We start from the raw sequence: 25,589 nt of genomic DNA, 5'->3' as shown, positions 1-25,589 counted from the left end.
TAAAGAGAGAGAGCAACTTCTACCATGTAGAAGAAAAGCAAAAAAGGTCTATAAATAGATTTATGAGAAAGTGATGCAAAATCAAAAGTGGTTCTGGGTGAATTGAAATCATGAAGTGGTATGCTTTAAAGGGTCAATATGTTTTTAGATCATGAACACAAAAAGCAAAAAGAAAAAGCAAAGGATTCTGGTTATATAAGAAAAATCGGAAAGGCAGTTCCTCTGATTCACCAAGTCTACATATTGCTGGCAGCCATGGAGGGTACACAGAGGGAATTATCACCGTATGCTTCCCTAGGCATCTGCTGCTTGTCACCAGTGGAAAAGGAAACCAGGGTAAGATGGACTCTTTCATCTGATCCAGCATGGCAGAACTAATGTTTTTATTCAGGAGCCCCTGGCATTGCAGAGGCAAAACAATGTCAATTGGCTGATTAGCAGTATCTTGCAACAGGGAAAAGCAGATGCTTTTAAACTAAATTGCTTTATTTGGAATGCGTACAGGACTGCAGTAGAAGTTCCCACAGAGATCATGCAGACTGTCCAAATGCAGTGTTTCCACCACAACTCAGTGTCCATCTTGAGGAGAAGGGAGTCCAGGAGGAGGAAAGACTGGGGGGTTTATCACATATCTTTTTAATATACTCATTCATACTCACTGTAGGAGCATTTATTTTAGAAGGAAGCCAACCATACAATCCTGAAGCTTTTTCTTCTAATTTACTGACACCAAAACCACAAGGTTTATTTGAGATCAGGACTCTCTAAAACATTATACATGTGAAAAATACAAATGTCAACATCCAACCCTGTCCCTTCACTGGTTTTAGTTATACACTTCATTTGCATTTTTACAGTCTTTGTAACTGTAAAACTACAGCTACCCTACAGAAAAAAGGCTCTCAAAAGCAGATTAATTCCTGATTTTTACCTAGTTATGAAGAAAAGATTATCACTCAGGAAGAAATAAAATGAGAGAGAAGAAATCTAATGAATTTTAAAAACTTTTAAATATAATTTGGATCTCCAGGGCAAGCACTCCATGGTTATAAGGTTTTGCTCACTTGCCAGGCATCATTTAGTGTTACAATCAAAACCAAATATGCCTGACAGAAATTGTGAAAAATACTGAGTTGTAATCATCTATCTTACTTGTTGCATTTAGGCATAAGCCAGAGGAAAGGAAAGTAAAGTTTGCTTTTGGGAGGGTGAGAGGGGGGGTTGTACAAAATGCTCTACAATGCACCTTTAAGTGCAAGACTGAATGGAGTGTCTGCTGAAGTTTCTTATTGTCATGCTATGTCAATTTTTGCAATAGTCTACACAAGGCCAACTCACAAACCAGGAATCACAGAATCATCACTTCCGTCTTACAGGCATTATCAGCTCTGGACCAAAAAAGACTATAGCTGAATAAATGAAATATAGGCATATTTAGCAACAATTTCCAAAATGGCAATCCTGAAATGCTGAGTTTAACTGTAACAAAACACTGACGTGAACCTTGATCCTCCATCTTATCAGTAGCAAGCTGACATTTTTCTCAAAGACTGTGTTGCTCAACATTTTGAAAGAAAGTGGTTAGGAAACTTCAAGGCCACCAGGCTGTCCGAATGATGACAATTTCTCTACACAAAGTCCTGAATAGTTCTTGTCACAGAGCTTGATGGACCTCACATAGTGGATATAGTTCCTACTCTCCCTGTTTCCTATTGATTTACATTCATATAGCTGCACACTGAGGAGCAACACAATAAGCTGTTTGGTAGGGATTCTGGAATGCCCAAATCTCCATATAAACTTGAAGTCCTTAGTTTCCCATGAAAATATTCTTTTCTCTAATTTAATGAAAAAGAGCTCAAATTTTCCTCATTAATTTATCACTTCTAAGCAGTCCTTGGCAACCTTATTTGACTTTGAGGTCAGCCCTACTTTGAGCACAAGATTCAATTTCTTCCTACTTTACATGCTACAGAGGTTGCATGTAGGTGTATCCCCATATTTCTAATCTAATAACCTTACAAGATCCTGCTTTTTTTCTTCGATATGCTAGTTCCAATCCATGAGCTAAAAAGGAAATGGAAACTTAGGCCTGTTCCCACCACTGCATTCGCCCATCATAGCTATCGTAACATCACAGAATCACAGAACTGTAGGGGTTGGAAGGGACCTCCTGAGATCATCGAGTCCAACCCCCCTGCCAAAGCAGGTTCCCTACACCAGGTAGCACAGGTAGGCATCCAGGCAGGTCTTGAACATCTCCAGAGAAGGAGACTCCACCACCTCCCTGGGCAGCCTGTTCCAGTGCTCCGTCACCATCACTGTAAAGAAGTTCTTGCGCATGTTTGTGCAGAACTTCCTATGCTCCAGTTTCTGGCCATTTCCCCTTGTCCTGTCTCCACTCACCACTGAAAAGAGTCCGGCCTCGCCATTCTGCCCCCCACACCTTAGATATTTATAGACCTGGATCAGGTCCCCTCTCAGTCTCCTTTTCTCAAGGCTGAACAGACCCAGTTCACTCAGCCTTTCCTCATAGGAGAGATGCTCTAGGCCCTTCACCATCTTCGTGGCCCTCCGCTGGACTCTTTCCAAGAGATCCTTGTCTTTTTTGTACTGGGGAGCCCAGAACTGGACGCAGTACTCCAGATGAGGTCTTACCAGGGCAGAGTAGAGGGGGAGGATCACCTCCCTCGACCTGCTGGACACGCTCTTTTTAATGCACCCCAGTAAGCCATTGGCCTTTTTGGCCACAAGGGCACACTGCTGGCTCATGGCCAACCTGTCGTCCACCAGGACACCCAGGTCCCTTTCCGCTGAGCTCCCCTCCAGCAGCTCATCCCCCAACCTGTACTGGTGCATGGAATTATTCCTCCCCAGATGCAAGACTCTACACTTGCTTTTGTTAAACCTCATCCGGTTTTTTTCTGCCCAGCTCTCCAGCCTATCCAGGTCTTGCTGAATGGCAACACAGCCTTCAGGCATGTCAGCCAATCCTCCCAACTTCGTATCATCGGCAAACTTGCTGAGGGTGGCCATTATCCCCTCATCAAGGTCATTGATGAAGATGTTGAACAAGACCGGACCCAGCACAGACCCCTGAGGAACACCGCTAGTTACAGGCCTCCAACCGGACTCTGCACCACCAACAACGACCCTCTGTGCTCTGCCAGTCAGCCAGTTCTCAACCCACCTCACTGTCCACTCATCTATCCCACACTTCCTCAGCTTTGTTATAAGGACGTCATGGGGGACAGTATCAAATGCCTTGCTGAAATCAAGGTAGACTACATCCACTGCTCTCCCCCTATCCACCCAGCCAGAGACAACATCATAGAAGGCTACCAGGTTGGTCAAGCACGACCTCGACATGTTGCTGTAACATGTTGCAGTCATCTTTTTGTCATTAACAGGACTAAAACATGTTTGCACAACTACATGACCATTAGCTCCGAATTTTGGATGCCTGATAATTTCCTGAGCTTTAGCACAAATATCTGTTCATCAATATCTTCTTTATCAGAACAGCAATATTTCTGGTTTATTACTCACTCAGTTCTGTCTTTCTCTAAAAAAGGAAACAATACAATATTTGGTACCCAACAGAACACAGTTTGTACATAAGGTATGTAACTGTATAAAAAGGTAAATCTGTTAAAGTAAAATAATTCTGAATAATTGGTATGTCTTAACCATCAGGTGCTATATGTGAACTGCTTACAAAATGGGCAACATTTGAAAACATTATTCACAGTGAAAAATCCAACTCTTTGAACAACTGGAGCTATATTAGAATACTTTAGGATAAACTCTCGTCATGTCTAAGTAATATTTTTTTACTAACTGCATAATTTTACCATTAGTTAAAAAATCTGGCATTCACTCTTTTGAGACAAACATTCCCTAAACTAAAAAAAAACAACTATATGTATACTTAGGTACCCTGGATATCTAGTTGCTATACAACATACAGATATACATCTGCCTCTGTTTATTCATAGCCTTAGCATCAATTTTAACTTATTATCCATTTTTATTCACATTGTATTTTCACTGTATTCTATTCAGTGCATTTGCTTTATTACACATTCCTTTTCATGATATAGTAGGCATTTGAATGAGCTATGAAAAACTACTGCTCAATTTATTATTTGTCTTAAGTGGTTCCCAGAAATCCCATAAATTTACTGATATTATATCTTCATTACCTTTAGGAATACAGTTTTCTGCTAAGCCACTTCAAAGATCACTGCAAATGTGGAGGACAGGTGGGATGACTGGCTTCCAAAGGACACTAAAATATCTACTCTCTCAATGTCAACTCATTCTATCTATTCTGAGTTTAGTTCATTCTGCTTTACTTCTGATCATACTTCAGATAAAGACAATAAGTCATCTCTTTTAAACCAATCTTACGTGTGAAATGATATCATATTTGAAAAATATTACAAAAAGATTGTTACTGATGACTTTGTTTCACAATACGCCTTCAGTGTATTAAAATACAAGGCTTGTTTCAGGGTTCCTTTTTTTTTAGGCAGCACTATTTTAATAATGCATTAGGCTAGCTGTTCTTCAAATGATGATCATTGCAATTACAAATTTGTTAGGTGAAAGTTACCAATTATCTTTGTGTAACCACTGACCATGTTATCCAGCTGCTTTCTGTTCATCTGCTTTCAGGTTGTTTTCAACTCACTGAGACATCCTTCTGATTTCACAATCAAACTCTTCTCCTAAGACCTTCTGAAGACTAAAAATACCATAACATTAATGAAAATGTGAATTACATAAAATCTCAATTTGGTCAGCAAAACTTTCTGTGAACAACATTTTGTTTTTATTTGTAGGCATGCAGACAGATATCCAGAAATAAAAAGAAGGCAAGCAGGGCACAAGTGACCAAATGACTCTAATCTTCAGAAATTAAATCTCAGAACTATTTAGAATATTTTAACATAAAAACAACAAATTCACAGAGTGACTATATCCTAAATAGTGAGAGCCAAGGATCTGTTTAGCCAAAGCTTAGGAGAGATTTATGTAAGAGCAAGACACAGAGCACAGTTTCTATTGTGCAACCAACAGATGAAGGATTGTATGCAACTGTGATGAAAACTTTCTGTCCTCACATTAGCTGGGATGGTGATATGCCACACAGCATTGTTCCCAGGAGCCAGGAATCTGTCCATTCATTATTAGACTCTTGCTCAAAGATGAAGCCATAGAAGGATGCAGCTCTGCAAGTCTCAAACTGCAAAGGATGCCAGGGGTCTCTTCTAAAGCCTAGACCATATGGTTTTCTAGTCTGCAGGAGGTGTGAAGTTTTCAGTGATTTGTAAAGCCAAGTGGAAGAGTGGCAGAGAAAATGGCCAGTCTGCAGTGCATCTAAAAGGATGAGAAGGAAATCAACTGGACTTTCTCTGAGACCAAACAGCTTCAAGAACCTGAACCTTTAGCTGAAGCAGAGAGGCAGGAAGTCTGTGCCCATGAAGTTGGAAAGTGAAACTTTCATCATGAGAAAATGTGGAAGCTGATGACTTCTCATATCAAGAAGAAGACTCCTGACCTACCTGAAGACTTTCAGTAACTGCATTGGTTTAATGTACTTATAGTTGTGAGTGCCATCAAATGAATCATGTTTAGTGGCTCAGCCTGAGCTACTCTGGGCCACTGAGGGAAGAAGAGCTAGCAGGCTACCAGCTGCAGAGGATTGAGACGCCCATCTGCCAACCTGAGCTGTCTTCTAGGAATGTTTGCTATTTGCAGGGGTTTTGCCTTCACCCTTGCTGTTATTGCATATAGGTGCCAATCATATTGTAAAGGGTGACCTGGAATAGTAAGATTACATGGCTATGGTGGTCATGATCATGGAGGCGCAGGCTGTGTTCTTATTTCCCAGTGGTGCTCAGTGACAGAACAAGAGGCAGTGTGCACAAACTGGAACACTGGAGGTTCCATCTGATTAGGAAGCACTTTACTGTGAGGATGACCATGCATTCAACCAGGCTGACCTGTGAGGTTGTGAATCTCTAAGCCTTGAAATATTCAAAACCTGACTTCCACTGAACACAATTCGGGCAACCTGTTCTATCTCACCATGCCTGAAAAGGGAGTTTGGACAAGAAGATGTCAAGAGGTCCCTTTCAACCTCTACAATTCTGTGATTCTGTGAGAAGATAGGAAAAGTTAGATTGTTCAAGTTAATAGTATTAAACAGAAACAGCAAGTTCTACTAGCTCATTCTTAGGAAACTCAGTTATTGGAAAGTAATACTTTAGGGAAATTAAAACTCTATTTATTCTCTTTCAAGTTTGATTTGGGGTGATTTCTGATGAAAATGACCCTGATTTTCTGATGAAAAAGTAGGCAAAGCGAAAATCTGAATCTTTGCCTTACACATCCTAAGTCAGCCTGTGTCACGGAGTTGACCAGATCAATCTACGTCCATGACGGGGGCGACAGGCCTCTGCCCTCCACCCCCCACCCCAGTCCCACAAAAATGGGAAGGAAGGAAGGGAGGAAAAGAGCAGCGGCAACAATCTATGGAGGAAAACTTATTTTACTATAATATTGGAATACAAGATAACACAATATATACAATTTAATTGAAATTGAGATTAATAAATCAGACAAGATGAGAGAGAGAGAGTTCCCGGGACCGAGTCAAACCTGAAAAGCTTGGAACGGCTAGGAAAGCACCCTCCAGCACCCACTGCAAGGCAGCAAGAGAGCGCCCCCCCCACCCGGAAGGGTCAGATCCCGTGACTGCTGTAATGTACAGGGATAGGTACTTGGAATTGGGGCAGTGACACTTTAATGCCCCGTACACTACATGATGTTTTGATGTGGAATACTGAAACCCAAAAACAAAAAAACATAGAACCATGACAGCCTGTTAAGATATATCAGAACGTTTTGACTTTTTTTTTTCTTCTTTCTTTTTTTTAATTCACAACTGTGTTAATTCTCCAGTAATTGCTCCAGGGTAATAATTTTGAAACATATAAAAATTAAAGGCAAACAGAATTGCTAGGTGAGGCCAAGGTGGACTTTTGATAAGTATAAGAACACCACACCACATTAGATCTGTAATATTACAGATCAAAGTTGCACCTTGGAGTTCTTTTCTTTTTTCTCCTTCTTTAATCTTTGTATCATATCATCATTTCCTCAACTTCTTATTAGGTAATTTTTCAGCTACTTTCCCTCTTTCTCTTCAGTAACAGTCCTCTTACCTGTCATTTTCTATCCCACCTTCAGATATTTTAAGAAAATTGTACATGACAGACCTTCAAAGCATTAATTTTAGTTTATGCTTAATTAAGAAAAATAAAACCTATTATCATGATCTGACAAAAAATGTTAAAGCATTATGCTTTATTTTGTCACTGCATTTTTCAATGTGAGTGCTTTGTCATTTGGGGGCAAGGGTATATTTACAAAGGGTATATTTACTTTTTTTTTTTTTTTTTTTTTTTTTTTTTGCAGAATCATTGGAGAAGGCTGTCCAAAAGCGCACTGAATCATACACTTCAGCTTCTTAAAAATAGAGAATCTTCAATAATATCAAAAAATGATGCCAGAACAAAACAAAACAAAAGAAAACAAAACAAAGATAAAACTTCCATAATTGCTATTCACTTCTGCCAGGAATGCTAAAAAAAGCTGCTATTGAACTACATTTTATTTGATGCATGACGACAGTTTCAAGAAATATATTAATTCCTCCATGTAAATTAGATTACAAATGTATTTAATGAAAAACAAGTCTCTGCTGAAGTTTCTAAAGTGGGCCTATTGAATAAGTATCAGCAGTGGCTCATTCTGTTATCCATGGTGCAATTTATTAACTGTAAGACAAGAATAAGTTAATATTATCTCCATTACCTCAGTAATCTGAAATAATCAGGTATTGAATGGATTGTGAAAGTGAATTCATTCTACTGAAATCACAGTAGAGAGTCTACTGAGAGTCTACTTTTGTAGCAAAAAAAAAAAAAAAAAGTTTTTATAATAAAATACACCACGGCTTCAATCCAACTTAGCCCCTAAAATAAATAACTGCAGCATACTTTTAAATATGACAACTTCACTGTTGCAATACAGTCATCACTGGAGTAGTTGCTGATATTCTGTTCTTTTTGCATGCAAATTATCTAGATCAACAGATGTGCACACATACTTGCACGCTGCATGCTTGAACACGCACATATATAAGCTAATGCCAGATAGGATAAACTGAGCTAAAACTAAAAATAGGCAGTAGAGAGAAGCAATTTAAAACAGTTTTTTCAGGAGTATGAAGTATATTTTAGAAGCAGAACTGGCATTGACACAAATGGGAAAGTGTAATGCACCAGTAGGTGCACAGTGAACAGATCACAGAGTTAAAAACTAAAAGATTTGGCAAACTATCTAGTAGACCAGATTCCTAAACAAGTCATTTACCTCTGTTACAAACTCAATTTTTCACTTGTATTCAGCCATCTATAAACACAGTTTCTTTTTTAAATCAGTGTACCTGCAGAAATGGCATTATATGTTTCCTTGGCAGTTTTAACCCAAAAATATTCACTCATCACTAATACCACGTGGTCACTTTTAAACACTGTTGTTTATCTCCCATATTACCTTCAGTATCTCACTACTGATGTTTTCAGCTACAAAACAAATATGTATGTCACTACAGGATTTACATTTACAGTGGGTTTCACATTACCTGGTAAAAAGAAATGGGTTTGTGGGATAGATTTGTTGCAAATTCAAAAATACACTACTTTCATTTTATACTTCACGCTAAAAAAGGAAAAACAAAACAAAACAAAAAAACCCAACATTTTAATTGCTTCATATCAAATTCTAACATAAAATTCAAATATATTAGACCGTACTTTACATTCAAAGTGGATGTTGCAGGGATTCCTGTAAGGTGAGACACACTCTGGCATAGCTGGACACTCATACACATCCTTTCCTTCCTATAGCCCCTTTCTTTGCTGAGAAACGGTAGTCTCCAGTACAGTGCCATTTTTTTTCTTTCACTTATTTTAGAATCCATTTACTAGAGAGGCTTCAGCCTGTATTGCTCAAGATGGCATGTAGAAATTCAATGTATTTTATTACATTCAAAATATATATTGCTCCAAAAGCAATGCCTTCTATTTATTTCCAGGAAACCACAACAGATACAAAGAGCACAACACCACTATTTGATGAACCAAATTCTCATCAACAACAAAAAATTGTATTTTTCAACATAGTCACCACTAGCTATGCATTTTTATCAGCTGTGAACAAAAGCCTACATGCCATGCTCATAAATATCTGCATCAGCAGAGGTGACCCTCTCTTGCTGTCACCACTTCAAAAATCACCACCCACTGCCTCTCTTTGCTCACATCCACTGTTTGGTCTCCATCAGTGTTCAGAAGCATCAGTGAATGTCAATGGGTGCCATTTTTTCTGCATGGAGGAACCCAGAGATAATCCTTTGCTTTGTGCACTCTTGTACACTAGATGCCACTGCCCCTCTGCTGCCATTTGTCACAACAGCAAAATGCAATGGGATATTGGTGGGAAGGCTTAACCTCTACTGCCATAACACCAACATCCACCTCTGATGCTATGAGTTAACATAATAAAACAGGAAGCATTGCTTTCATCCCTCGTAAGTATTCTTTTATTCAACTGTATAGCCTTAACCTCCTTCTACTATGTCAATTTTTATTGTTCAGATATGTTATGTGGAAACGCTAAAGACTGGAATTGGCTAGTGTCAAATAAGATTATATTATGCATGGTACATAAAATTCATTTTCATCAAACGCTATGGATTCCATTAATATTTAGCTTATGATTACATCTAAAACATTCATTTTCTTTGAAAAATCTCACGTATGAGCAATGGAGCTGATAGGATATAAATAACTTTAAATCAGCTGAGATTTTGGCCCAGAAGGAGTATCCAAATCTGTATCTGCTTTTTCTGATGCACCCTTTCTCATAGCTGTCTATAATACTTCATTTTCTACACTGTTATGTCATTATATATAGGCACATACACTTATGCACACATACAAACAACTGTGTGGATAGATTTCTGATGAGATAACACATGCCTTTACTTTTGGTCAAAAGCACTGCTGGACATAGTTCATTCTGAGATATGTGCTTTTGGGAAGAGTATTGGAATAGCTTTAAGAAAATTTCTTCTCTCTCTACTAATAAAGGAAAAGATTCAAGCCACATCTGTAATGTCGTGTTTTCTGAACAAGGTGTGCTTGTTCTACCAAGGATATGCCAATAATTCAAGGTAACCAGCAGGATACATTACAGACGAAACTCTGAACCAACAAGCTGTACAAACAAAATAGCAATCAGAAGATTTAATGCATTTCTGATGTACATTTAAGGCATTGACACTGGGCCACAGATGTACATGTGTTGTGTTTTATCTTGCTGAGATATGGCCTGTGAGAGCCTATTATAACACATCATCACCCACAACTACTGGGCCCAGCAAAGGAAAAATTCCATCACACATTACTCCTGAAGATATATTAGAGAAACAAATTGTACTTGGAATTGAAAAGTCACAGGCTTATTCTGTCTTAATAAATTTCTGCCAAAAGGCTAAGTGTAAAACCAGAAATACTTCCCAAACGTTGTAACTGTATTATCATCTTTGACATCCCAAGGGCTGCTCGAGGGATCATCTAGATATCATTTCAGAGTTCTCACAATAAATCTGCTTTTTTTTAACCTGTGCTTGGTGTTATGTAGCCACTTTGAGTTTGCTGTACTTGAAATTTAACATCCCCTTTACCAGAAGACAAAGGCTGTTTCATAACTAGAGCTTTGACACTTTGGTGATCTGATGATACTATACACTTTCCAAAATCATAGATACAACTTCAAATATTACTTTACCTTTTCAAAAGAGACAGACTAAAATCCTGTAATAGATCTCAAGTATCTTAGTATAGCTGATTGTGCTTCTGCACTACAATCTTTCTATTCTAGATTATGCATTTTATTTTTAGTCAATTTTTATTCTGTTTTCAAAACTTACACTCTTGAGTGTTTTCTCTCACACACTTCCATATCTCATTGTAGTATACAGCAGTATATAAATATCTCAATTACACCTATTATTTCTGTTATCTTACGATTTTAATTCTCTACTTCTATTGTTAAATACATGGGGAGTTTATAACATGCTCATATGATGATGACAATGTTAAATAAAATGTACTAGGAAAAAGGTATGTTTTCAAAGTTATTCCAAGGAAATCAATCTTTCATGTCAATCAGCAAAATAAAAGGTCCTGTTTTGTTTCATTCAAGCAAGAGGAAAAAAAAGAAGAAAAAAAAATGGGGGAAATATAATGAGGAACATGCAGAGGATGTGTCTATGCCGTTGGCTTAGTGGCACTGTTTCAAACTGAGCTCCTGTTTCTTTGACTTGCTGTACTTCAAGCTTGCCGGCTATTTCCTGGGACAGAATAAAGAGATCTTTACCACAAGCCCAGGCCTTGTTGAAAACTTAGTATGTACACTGACTAGTCAACTTACTCCTTTCCTCAGCCAGTCCGCCACCCTTACATTGAAAAATATGTACACATAATCCTTCTCTGTGCATAGTAAATATCAGCAGCATCATGCATTAGAGCAGAAATATGGAATACAGAAGTCATCACAGTAATCATCTTGGTTCCAATATAAAGAAATCTTTCCTTAAAGAACCTTAAATAACTTTTCTAAATGTCTTGGTCCCAGCAATGAAAAACACTCTAGACTGAGGAGAAGAACCAGTCTTGAGAAGGGCTTATATCTAACCCATATGTGGGGCACCAGATGACACAGTAGAGAAGATGATGACATGATCTCTTAAGCATGCATAGAGGAGCCCATCAGGGTGTTCCATGTTGATAGTCACGAACAGTGCAACCTCAAGATAAAAATCCAGACATGACTTCCACGAAGGGAGGAGTTTGTATGACCAGGTAGTAAAACAAACATATGAGCAGCATATAATGATAGAGAGTCCTATGGGTACAGATATAAAGGCCTACGAAAGAGATACCAAAGAAGAGATCCCTTAGAAGTTATGCTATGTAAATCAATAAAAATGCTGTTGGAGAAGCAGACCATAAGCAGTAAGGATGCTGCCCACCATCACTCAGTACCAGGAAAATGGAATGACTTGGAAGTAATTAGAATATGGGGGTGTAACCAAATGGCAGAAGAAGCCTAATTTCTGCCTATGATAAATCTGACAAGAATCATGAAGAAAAGCTGCAGCTGATAATCTGACACGGTTAGAAACAAGCTAGATTTACTTTAATACAACAGTTTCTAACAATTTCTCTGGGTGTTTTTAAGCGGACACTTCTGCTACTCTTACTACATGAGAAGCAACCCATAGAGGAGAGGAAGACAGTGGCTGAAAGATGCCAACTCCCATCTTTGTTTCACCAAGATACCAAATGAATTCTTCATTCGGAGCCCTCCATCTTGCTGGGTGATATCTAAGGAGCAGTGTTGAGAACAGCAGTGGGTATCTGTAAAGACACATATGAATGAAGGCACTACCAAGGATTTGGGCCTTGATGTCTCCCATCTATAAACATCAGCAAAGGCATTCCAAAACAGGAATTTGTTACATTGTGTCACGTCCCAGCAGTCATAAGTACATTTTGGAGCAATGGAAAGTGAACTGATCAAGCAAGAAACGAACATGCAGTAACTACAAAAAATACAGGATTCTAGTCTAGTTTCTGCAGTTAATATTTAAGTATGAAACAAGATGAGGTAGGTTTTCTCTTACAAAACATAACTGTGGACATTCATTATCTACAAACATACTCACTTGTTTTTAGATCGAATATTTCTTTCTCAAGTAATTCTGGCTTCTTGATTTCAATGAGATCTTGAAGCAACTAATCAATCATTGTATAAAACAATTTGTTGCATTTTGGTCTAAAATGTACTAGCATGATGCTCTTATTTTAGGAAAAAGGGTAAATAGCAGTGGTCAACTTACTTTTTCTCATTCAGGCATCCTTTATGTTTGTTTTTATGTATTTCTTTTTTAAAAAATTCCAGCCTTCTTTTATATGAAAATCTTGCTAGTACTGGATTTTCAATGTCATTTCCTCACAAGCAATGTTAGCTCTCATATCTTTTCCACTAGCCATTCATTTTTATCTTTGTCCATGTCCTCAATTGTTCTTTTGAAAATGAAAAATTAGAAGCCTACGATGAGTACTCTGGGTGAACAGTATGACTTACCCAGCATCACGCTTACTGGAGGATGTCTGTGTCTGTCCTTTTCTTTCCAAATAATATATTTTTTTCTGACAGAGTTAGAAGTCAGTATGTTTACTGCTGAGCCTTATATGAGTTCACCTGCAGTATATCAAGAGAGCTCCAGACCTCTCACAATATGCATGCCTAAGTTGTCAGAAGGAAATCAACAAATATTTCTATCTTTTCTTCAGTGTTTTGCAAAATCAGAACAGCAGAGTACTTCTTGCTATATGTAGGCTCTTTCACACAGTAATTTTACATCAGCAATAGTTAGGCTTAGCCAACTACAGATAAAGTAGCAACTCGTCTTTTCCACAGTGATGAAAGTCAATAACTGTGGTGTGAGATATGAAAGTGCACTGAAAAGTATGATGTTCTCATTTTTCTGGAATCCAAATAAGACAAAGAAGACAACTGGGTTGCACAGTTGTGCATCAGAGCCTCATAGTTTAAAACTCATTAAAGTTACCAGGCTCTGGTAAATGAATGAAAAGCAAATTGATCATTAAATGGTGTGATAAAACGTGAACAAGACAACCAGATTCTGGGAGCTTTCTACATACTGGATGCACCAGTCTTATAAGCAACAAGCTTACAGTGTACACCTGCAGACCCCACTAAATTGTTTAGATTGCACTCTCTACTGTAGGTCAGGGCTGTTAATCACCAGTATGCCCCAGGGCAGCCACATATAGCCTTATTTATGGGCGAATCAAGAAACTGAAATACTGAACCGTGCCTGATTAGCTGCACTAATATGCTACTTGTGGCTAATTTCTGAGCTGCTTAATTCGCAGGTGTTTGCCCCAGCCAATAAATCATGCTTTCTACCTCCTCTTTGCACTCATGGACCTGCCATGCATATATGCAGCCTGTTTAAGTGACAAGCAGGAAATAATTGATGGTGCATTAAATCACTCTTGTGTTTAGTGAACTAGCTCCCCTTTGAAACAAGCCTTGCTACATTCCCACTCCCAGGCTCATTTCAAATGTTATTGTAACCCAAGTCTTCTGTGTTTGCAACCTTTCAAAGGTACAATGTGTACATTTCCTCATTTTTATTTGTTTTACTTGTAGAGCACACTATTTGCATAAGACATGGCTATTAAATTTTCCACAACAGTTAGTCGTCAATGCAATGGAGCAGAACAAAATTCTGGCTGAGAAGCTGAAGAAAGGCACCAAAGTCCCAGCAGCTCCAGTCTTACAGTTTCCCCTTCAAATAGTCTTAAATGAAGCTGTCAGTAAATATGAGTTCTCAGTCATGTTTGATATTGATTGTCACTAATTTGCTAGTTCTGATTATTTCTGAATTAAGATGTCACATGGGGATCCAAAAAATGAACTTACACAAATTCTTAGCTCGTAAAGTCAAAGCCAGGCCAATTCACGTTGGGTTTGTTGTTCTTGTTGTAGTATTTTGACACAAAAATGTGTTTTCCTCAAGGTTTAAACAGAGAAGCTGAACAATGTCAAGATTTTAACTGGAAATACTGTCTACTGTGTAATGGGAGGCCTGAAATTAGGGAAGACACATATTTTTTCATGTATCTTGCAAGATTTTGGCACATCTCAGTATGTATGGATACCTGAAACAATTACTACAGTTGGAGAAATTTCTGGTCTTCAGCTTGCTGAGATGGGCACAGTTCCTTGAGTATTTCTGTATGACTCTCACAAATCTTTTTTATATTTATTACGGTGAATTCTCTTTGGAGCAAAGGATAAGAGCCAGGACCTAACCACTTCTTTCTACATTAAGAAGTCTATTATCAAAGTCCGTGATAGAATTCCTTTGCCAGTATTCAAGGGCCTAAGCTAAATAATCTCTAAATAAAGGATATCAGCAAATAAGTAAAGATTCCCTCTTTTGAACATTTCTATTGGCTGCCTAGGCCTTATTCTGAGATCAAAGAGAAATTGAAACCGATGTGAAATTAGGTTGTCTGCTTATTAGTGTATAACAATAAGAATATTACTGTCCTGCAAACCGCAATGTTGCCAACAGTTTTCTGGTTATAGCCAAAAGTGGAGATTTCTGGAAAAAGATTTCATGGAGATACTTCAAAGTGTTAATTTTAACATAACAGAGCGTCAAATTGTTTGAGGTACATTTACATAAGGCCTTCTGTCCTGCTGCAGGTAAGGCCAGCAGTAAAATTTCAGCTCTCTAAAAGTAAGGAAGCTGGATAAAATAAAAGAAACAGAGAAGAAGAATAAAAAATGCTACAAATGGTAGAAAAAAATGTTTAAATTGAATGTGTTGGGCATCCACAACAAATAGGAATCACCCTCATAATCAAAAAATATTTCTTATACACTACAAGAAGTCATGTAGTGCAGTAAAAAAAGGTAAAGGACAAAATGGTAAATCTGAAAAAATGTTATCCTGTTTAGAATATACATACATCTTGAGGAAGTTTTTAAACTTGAATATGTTTTTAAAATATTAGAATATTAAATGAGGCATATCAAAATAATTTTTATTCCTTTACAATATAAAAATAATAACATTACCAAAAACAAACAAGAAACTGTTTTGTTCAAAGCAAATACAGGCATGAACCTTGATATGTAATCTATAAAGTGAACAGAAGGTCAAAGTTTAAATAGAGAACTTAAATGCCCTGTACTAGCCATGGATGAAGACACAGCGCTTCATGGTCATTTAGCCTGACCTAATATAGAGATCTTATGTTCTTATCTTCTGAGGCAATAAAATGAAAGTTCTGTTGTCAGCGTGTTAGCTTTTGCCTTTCCCTGCTTTCCTCAGATGCCAAGAACAGGATCTGTGAGATTCTAGGGAAGGTGTTGTCACTTTTTGCCACAGACTTGCAAAAGAGTTAGGTTATGATCTGGATTATAAGACATTTTTAGTACATTTGTAAATTTTAAGGCCAGAAAGAGCCAATATGCTTGCCCAAAGAAATTTCCTTTGCTATGCAGTAGTAACATTTTTTTTCTAAGGTTCATCTGACATTAAAGGAATCATTCTTTTCCATTAAAAGAGTTTGTTCAGATTCTGAAACTAGTAACTTAACCTTGGATATATATACATGTATATTTTAACGTGGCATACATTTGCAATCTTTTGATGGTAATTCAATTATAAAAATCGAATTTGTATTTCAATTTATCTCGAGCACCTTGAGAAGTTATTAAGCAAATTTTCTAACAAAGTAAGATAAGTCATAATATATAACCCAAAATCTTTAGGATGAGATTTTCAAAGCTCTTCTACATTGCATTCTCATAAACCACCTAGCTGGCACAGTGTAAAGAAGCATCCATTTCAATAAAATGATACAGCACTTTTCACCTATTTATCAACTGAATTTTCTGTTTTCTCTTTAATGTTTTATTTGCTAAGAAGGGTGGTAAAGAAAAATAAAATACATGCATATCAATTAACCTCATTTCAATATAAAATAATGCACTGCTTTGACTCAAAAAAAAATTCCCCAAAAAGTCTTCTCATGAAAGTGAATGGTTCAGTGATTTTTGTTTGATATAGTTAAAATGGATTTTTTTTACTCCCTTTTACATTTCTTGAAAATTCCACAAACTTCTTATCATGAATTTTTAAAGATTGTTCTCAAGGACTAGGAAATGGCTACTGAAACTACTTATTTAATCAATATCACACTTTTGTGAAAGAAAAGTAATGTTTTCAGAGACATTCAGTGGATATCTGGAGATAAGTAACTATGCTGAATTGAATGACATTACTCATTATATGAGTAATGAAGTGCAACAAATTTAAAATTGATCATAAGATCACAAGTAAATAATTGTAACTAAAACAGAGAGAACAAATTTGTTCAGAGCTTCAGCTCTTCATTTATAACCTACTGGAAAAATCAGCAGAAATAATATATAATTTTGTCAGCTTAAGTCCAAGGGAAAACTCCATCTGTACTGAATGAAGATAGGAAAAAAATGTATATTCACATTGCCAATATTTCCAACCTGACCATACCAACCTGACTTGGTATTTTGAGTGTCTTACGGTTTTCACGTCAGTCTAAAGAAATCCTAAAGAAGTATAATGGACATTGGCTCAGTTCTGAGTACATTTTTCAGTCTGGGACGTTGATCGTATGATGAATTTGTCACTGAGAGTATTTTCTGAAACCAATCTTTAAACACATTTATTTTTATATCCTTGCAATTTTCACTTTGGAGAAAGCTAGTGAAATTTTCATTGAAGTTTCACACAAGGTTCAGCTCAGAATAATAAAATTTCAGTTATTTTTGCAAACATTTTTCTTTACCTACTCAGCCTGTTTAACAGCATAGATAAACTTATGCCTCACTTATATGAACCTCAAACTGAACAGATAAACAACAAGAAGCAAAGATTATTACCGGTGATTTTCAGACCAATTAGTCACACTTCAGTGTTAGTCTGAAAATCTAGCCTGAAGTTTCTGTTCTTTCAGAAAAAAAAAAAAAAATATATATATATATATAATAAAATAAAGTAAAATATACTTGGTAGTATCTTTATAGACTAAATGTTTAAATTTGTTTTCTTTTTACCAACATGTGTCCCAATTCAGATGTTCAATAAAGAAATTCAATAAAGAATTCACTCTTAAATTTGAATGGTTATGAACAATCCCAGGCTAAAATTACTAAAAAAGCACACATTTTTAATAATAACCTAATGTAAAATTAACAAAAATCTATATAAGGGGTGAAATATTCCTCTTCAGCCAAATATTTCCTGAAAGAAAAATGTTTTAAAGCTGCTAACCTACTGAAAGAATATAAATTCCAAAAGTCAGCTTCCAACTTAGGAAAAAATACACTAAGCAGGAGTAGAACATACTTAAGATCACCCAGAAATCCTTACTCACAAGATTAACTACAACAAACTTCATGCAATCTTGGAGAAGTCACTAGGAGTAGCACTGACATGTAATCACCACTGGCTGCGTACTACAAGCATTCTCTATTGAGTTCTCTGAAGTTTCACTGATATTATTAAATAGTGGTGAGAATAGTGTTAAGATTGTTTCAGTTCCCTTAATTGTTTCTCTACATATTAATGATGCTCTGAATGTTTTACAAAGTGAAACTACACCATGTAGTTTTCATGCTTAATTTCTGATTTTTTGAGAATAATTCTGATAATAAACTATGAAGTGATCTGTGTTGGAAGCAACCAAAAGATATTTGCCATTTAAGCCTATACTAAAAGCAATTTTTATTATCATTCAATTTTGTTTCTGTTTGCTTCATTCACCTTGAATTATTTTTCAAGTCAAATAGCTACTGTGTATTTCTTCACATTCTGATCAACACCAAAGGAATAATGTATGACAATTCAAAAAAAAGGAAAACAAAAATGTATAATGCAACTTAGCAACACTATGTCATACTGCTGAAATGTGAGGGATATGGGAATGTCAAGAAGTGTAGTTTCTGCATTTAAGAATTGAAGGTGTGCCAGCCCTCACTGTCAGAATACACTTTCAGGAGGCAGCAATGAAAGTTTATATTACAAAGGTCACTCAGAGAAGAAGAATGTCACGAAGTTAAGTACATCCAGGGAAGATCAGATAATAAGGAATATCTTTTTCAAAGCTAAAATGATAGATTGCAAGAATGGTAAAATAGAGCACACGGCAGATAGAAAGGGAAATCAAGACAAGAAAAAAAAAATAGAAGGGTAATATAATATAAGTGAAGCTGTAGAAATCATAAAAGAAATGCTTGGTAACAAGGGAGAAACTTATTGAATAAAATAAAATTTATTCAGAGTATTCAGATGGCAAGATTCAGAAAAATAACCAGCAGAGTGGCATCTTAGGCGATTGCAAGATGCTTGACAAATACATTTTTTTTAAATTGTCATGTGTTTTCATATAACACCATATGAATAATTTAACAGCAATGTCAAGATTTATGAAATGAGTATTATCAGTGAGATGTTAATGCCTGAGACAAGAAATTGTGGGGGGTTAGGGTGACTGTACAGTTCTTTTTCATATAAACTTAAAGCATTTAACATAGACTCGTAAAGCCGGGACAAGATCTTTTTGGTTTTCCACAATATGAACTAAGACGAAAGCTTGATGATATTTGGGAATTCTACGATAGATATCACTTAATAAAATCTTTGGCACCTGGAATATGTATAATACTGTCAAAGCCATATTTATACCAAATAACAAGCTTAATTATTTTTATTTAATATTTTGCTTCCTGCTCATCATAAAGTGTTTCTTTGTGCTGAACAAGAAATTTTATGATGTCATTAAAATGTTATAGACACAATTATAATGTAATGTTAGTCATTTTGTCCTTGGAAAATCTATAAGGAAGAGTTGCTTGCTTGCATGCCCAGCTACAACATGGGACAGGCACAGTATGCCTGTTTCCTGTGGATGGCATCTGTTGAATTTAGATCAAAAAAGGCAATGTTTATATTCAATATTTATATTCACCATATTAGGCTGATGTCTGGGCATGATCTGGACCACGGAATACCTTCAGATACAGAAATATTAGCCTTGTGCCAGCCTAAGAAAATACATCTTGCTGTGCTAATGTTGATTCTTAAATGTTTAAAAATTCTGGGGTTAACACACTGCACCTTAGAAATCTGGATACTGCAATACAATTGACTCTGTGTCAATTAACACTTCTCTAAACTACGTCAAGCAAGATAACTCTAGGATAACTTCAAGTAATCTTTTCTTATGCACCATATTTTTTGCATTTCTGATATTTCCCATTCCTTGACTAATTAGATTGACCTCTTTCTGAATGCACAGTATTAACAAACTGAACATGGTACTCCAGCTAGGATCATTCCAATACAGAGCAGGCTTGAAGCATTGGGTGAAAGGTCTTTCAGGCTATATTCTTGACAGCCCACAGTGTTGGTTGCCTTTTCGCAACACGACTGGAATTGTTGATCCAGGCTGAGTTCTGTTAAATCCACTCAGATATTCTTCTCTTGACTAGCCAGCTTGTTTTTGTGCAAATATTTATTCCAATCTAAGCACAGTGAGTGCTCTCCTGATTCAGAATATCTATCTTTTCAATTTGCCAGAAACATTTATTTTTAATTCTAATTATGTCCAACAATGTACCTCGAGCCTAAGCATATCCACAGATTCCTTAAACATTTTCTCAACTTTGCCCAACTTTCTAGTGTCAGACTCTTCTAGTGACAGACTCAAACCAGGACACACCGCTGTGAAGTCTCACGTTAGTATTTCACTTTTGCAATGAACCATCAATAACTATAAATAGGATATGGTTTCTTATGATTTTTTTGCTAATAGTTTAAACCACATTTGCCAACCTTTCCTGTAAAATCATAGTGCAATGCGCCTTGCCAAAGGACACACAATGTCAATTTCTTCTCTGCTTTCTGAGACTCCTTTCACCTATCATGCATATGCTTTGATATGATTCATTCCTCTCAACTCTCTGTTGGGTTTTTATTCTTCTCTGTTATCACTCAGGTATCCACAAATTCTTTAATTATTTGGTGTTTGTTTTTTCCTGGGAACTGAAAGTACTGTAACAAGCACATATTTCCTACTTCTTCCTCCTTTTCTCGATCGTATCTACAGACTCATTTTGCCATCTTCTTTCACAAGGTCTCAGAGAAAATGGCTACTGCACTCCAATTGCTTCAACCAGACCAAAGAGCGTCACTGTAATCCTCGGACTCATGTGATCTGTAATACCTGTAGAACTGCTCTCTTTCCCTACTGTTGTCTAATTTCTTTGCATCCTGACACAGGACTGTGTTAACTGGGAGAACACAGTCCTACTGAAAGCTAAAACATTCTGCCTTGTGTTGTGCTGTCATCCTTCCCAGTAGCCTGTGTGTTACAGCAGATCCGTAGTGATTGAGAAGGTAGAGGAAGAGCAGCCGAGTGAGCTATTACCAAACTACTAAATTATGTTCCTCTTTTCTAATTGAAAAGCATATTCTTTTATATTAATGTTTCCTATCTTTGGTTTGAGGTATTTCTTACAGGTAAAGGGAAGCTCTCTCCTTCTCTATCATCTCTTTCTGTAAGTCTGCATTCTTTCTTTACTTCTTGATCTTTGTCTGTTTTGGGAGGGTTACAAATCTTGTATGATCTAATGAGATGAATTTCATAAAGTGAATGGGAAGCTGCATGCTTTCACTGACTAATCTCTACCCTGGTCTAAGGGGCTTATTTGCAGCTGAAAGTCCCGGCAGTCTAGAAATAAATGCCTCATAAAGAATTACTTAATTTAGTTAATAATGTTTGAATCAAGTCATTCTTCATTTTCCATAAAACTAGAATAGGCTAGAAGTAATTCAATTATTTTTTTACAAGTACTAATGAATAAAGTAAATGTGTAATTTCCAATAAATTACATAGTTACTCGTGGTGTGAAAAATTGTGCACTCAAAACAAGTAAAAAATGTGTCACTTTTATTTTTATAGTATGTCTTTTAGAAGAGATATTAAACCACTGTTTACTTTATCCCAAGGTACTCTATAGAAAACCGTAGATTAATTTGCCCTCAGAGAAGCCATATAGTATTTCAGCCCTGAAAGAAAAAAAAATGCCTTGGAGAGAATCGCTCAGGTACCTTGTATAAATTCTTCAGTAATAAGAAATACCTATTTATGCACTTCACACATAGACTGTATCTGTAGAGGAAATATATTCTTGCCCTTAAATGAAAGATTTGGATTTTTTTTCTGAGTCTTTTTGCCCCGGTTCTAATTAAAATGCAAACTTGGGTATAATCCTGCCCTTTCAAACAGTGATTTTTTGTTCCAAAACATGTGGTTAGACTTTCTTTTCTCTGGGCGGTGGACAGGACAGAAGAGTCATGAAAGGAAAATACGGAATGAAATACCACTCCTGCCATGCACTTCACTTCTCTCCTGTTTTCCTTCCAAAGCTCAAGAGAATCTCTGTGTGTTCACGGAAATGACAGAAGAACTGATTTCATATTCTCAAATATATAAAGAGGCAACTTAGAAGAGTACAGTATTTATAAAATTGTGACTTACTGCACGCTGGGATCGCTCTTGGCATACCTGCATGCAAGGGCTGTGTATGAGTAATGCATCCACTGATTGTGCTCGTGCACTGAGGGGAAAGAGGAAAATACTGAGATTCAGAAAATACATATTTCACTAACCATAAATGAAGCAAATCCACTTTAGCTTTGCTGTGACCTCCAGGAAGCAGAGCATGAACTGCTTTGATTTATCACAAAATTGGTGCTTGCATCCAGAAATGTAAGTGTGAGATCATTTACTTAAAGCTGTAGTCACCACAATAATCTTTAAGGAGCCAGATCCTGAGGCAAGCTGATGATGTGCTGATGTGCTAAGGCCTAGAAAGCAAGGCAGACTTCCAGGATGCTTTACCAATACAGTAATATTGACAGGCTGTAATTTTTTTTTTATTATTTTTATTTTTATTTTTTTTTTTTTTTTTGCATGCTTCCTAGCCAAATAACCCTTAAGGAAAGTATGATAAAAGCATAAGTCACCAAACACATTTCACCAGGTTTCTATGCCTGAAGAGCTAAGACTTCAGAATAAAATAAGCCAGCAAAGTTAGTTTTGAAGACAAGGTATTCTTACTTAAATCTGAAAAAAATCACCACCTGTCACAATACAATCTCTTCCTCTGCAGTTGGTTTTGTCTGTAAAACATGAAACCCGCACATTCATGGATGGCACTGGGACCAGTGTTGGTGCAGGATAGATAATGATTTAGTAAAAAAAATTGGCAGTGGTTACTATAACAGTTCAGAAAAAAATAGTGCCACAGGTTCAGATACAGACAGAGGAACAATCGTTTGTGACTCTAAGCTCTACGTGTTTCGGTGCTATGGATGTGAATACAATTTTTGCCAGAATTTTTTTCAGTGTAATGTCCCTTTGGCTCTACATTTGCACTTCTGATAGACAAAAGTTAGATTGTGACCCTTGCCAGCTCCACTGGCCAGTGACCCATTACTTTTCTCCATGTTTATCTCATTACTGCATTTCCTGTTTTAAAGCAAAATTGCCTAAATAAAGAACTGACAGACAAAGACATTAAATAAATACTGAATGACTGTTGAAATATTACAGTAAGTTTCCAGTATCATCCTTACAGTTATATACAGACCAATAAAAATGAAGTGTGCAGGGAAGGATCTTTTACTAAGGAAACAGGATAAGAGAACTGTAAAATAGTTATGAAAATTTTTTAAAAAGAAATGTTTTTTTTTACTTTTTTTTTCCAATAAGCAGATTCAGAACAGAATCTCCAAAACTAAATAACATATGATTGGCATTTGCACAGTTATACAATAAGAGTCCATATAATAGACTTTTTATTAATAGAAATGCCTAGAGTACTTTATCTCTTGTAATATGCTAATGGCACATTCTGATTCTCAAAACATTAACTGGTGTAGTCCAACCACTGGAAGATATAAACATTTGCATAGATGAACAAAACTGTGTGTGGTAATATATTTGCAAATTTATCTTACAGATGTCATTTCCAGGCACGAAGACATGATAATTGCTCTGTAACTTGCTCTAATTAATTAGGACCCTAAAAGGCTATAAAAAATTACCATCAACATTTCTGAAAGCACTTTAGAAAGATATTTCTGTATTTTTTACTCAGTGTAGAAATGTGCTGATAATTCCGTCATTCGTACTCCTCCTTAGATTTCTTTCCACAGCACACACTTTATCTAGAATGAAATAAGAAATTATTTTTCTTTCTTTCAAGTATCAGGGCTTTCCAAGTTTCCAGTACATATTTACTTTTTTATTTATTTTCCTATAGGGAGAGTAAGGGAGCTCCAGAGCTATTTAAAATTTATTTTTGCAAAGTCCTGCAGCAAATTAAATCAAAACTGAACCACCCAAAATTAAAGGAGTCACTTACATATCCTGTGTACATAGAAAAATATTTAACATTTTAAAAGGAACTCACACACACTAGAAACTGAGCAAGCAAGAACTTAAAGTAGACGGTAAGAAATGGTAAGAAATACAACGTTCCCCATACTGGGCAGAAGGCAAATGAGACCTGGGTACCCAATGCAAGAATCTCAGAAATTCCCTTCTGCCAACACAGCTTTCTGACTCCCTCATATCAAGTCATAATACCCTCTTGTTTGTACTTTCTCTGAATTTTTCAATCGTGGCTGCTCCACAGCCAAGCTTCAAAAAGAAAACAGAGAATCAAACCTTTCCAGCCACCTCATGGAGCCTGAAGGTGTGACATGAAAGCTGTGAGCCTGAATCCACTCAGGCTGAGCTATGTTTTGGTCCTGCTAAGTCACTTGTTGTTAAAGCTTGGTCAGGACAAGTAAAAACACCTCTGGTTAATACAGAATAAACCTAAGCACCTAAATCTACCCCTGGAAAGTGTTACTTAATTCCAAAGCATTACAGGGCTGAGGTTTTTTTTTTTTTTCTAATAACTGTATCCATCAAAAATGTCCTCTTCCCAATGTCTGCATTTTTAATGTTCTGTAAATATTTTTTCAGTTCCTCACATTATGTTCATACAGCATAATATTTTAGTATGCTATTATTTTTTGTGGAATTAAATTACAAGCTCTTAAGAAGTCTTGTGCAGATATAAATCTTGGTAAAGAAAGCACAACAAATATGAATTGAACAGTTTCAAACACTGTCAAACTCAATGTTTGACATCTTAGAACAAAGTTCACTCCAACTTATTAGTGCTTATGAAACCTAGAAGGTCTGAATTGAGATAGAGAGCAAAATTTCTTTTCAAACAGGGCTATTTTCTCATGGATACTGGCTCTTAATATTTCTTTTAACCTGTTTTCCTTAAAAACAAACTGACAAACAAACAAACAAAAAATAATATGAATAATGGCAAAGAAAACAGATATGACAAAAATTTCAACACACTTTTTCACCAAAACATGATGCAGGAACTTCATTCACTAAGCACGTATCACTTCAGCTGCTTTGCTGGAGAACTTAGGCTGAGGACATTTTGGCCACCGCAGAAGAGCCATACTTTCTCACAATATTTAGAAGATAATCATTAAGCAAAAATTCTGAAAACTTCGATGTTCTGTTAGAAAGGAGATCAGGATTCTTGCCCATAGCTGTGCTGCTGTCAGGAAATGGCACATGGAAGCAGTGCATGCTCTCCCTTCCCCGTGTCTGCAGTACCTAAATATCCATGGTTCCTGCTTCATCCCTGTGTCTGGGCTCTAAGCACCTCTACATAAGAAAGTTACCTTTGCTTGTCTTATACTG

This window comes from Tetrao urogallus (genome assembly GCF_951394365.1).
Source record: "Tetrao urogallus genome assembly, chromosome: 3".
Lineage (NCBI taxonomy): Eukaryota > Metazoa > Chordata > Aves > Galliformes > Phasianidae > Tetrao > Tetrao urogallus.
The sequence above is the reverse complement of the archived record's forward strand: the minus strand, read 5'-3'. Positions refer to the sequence as shown.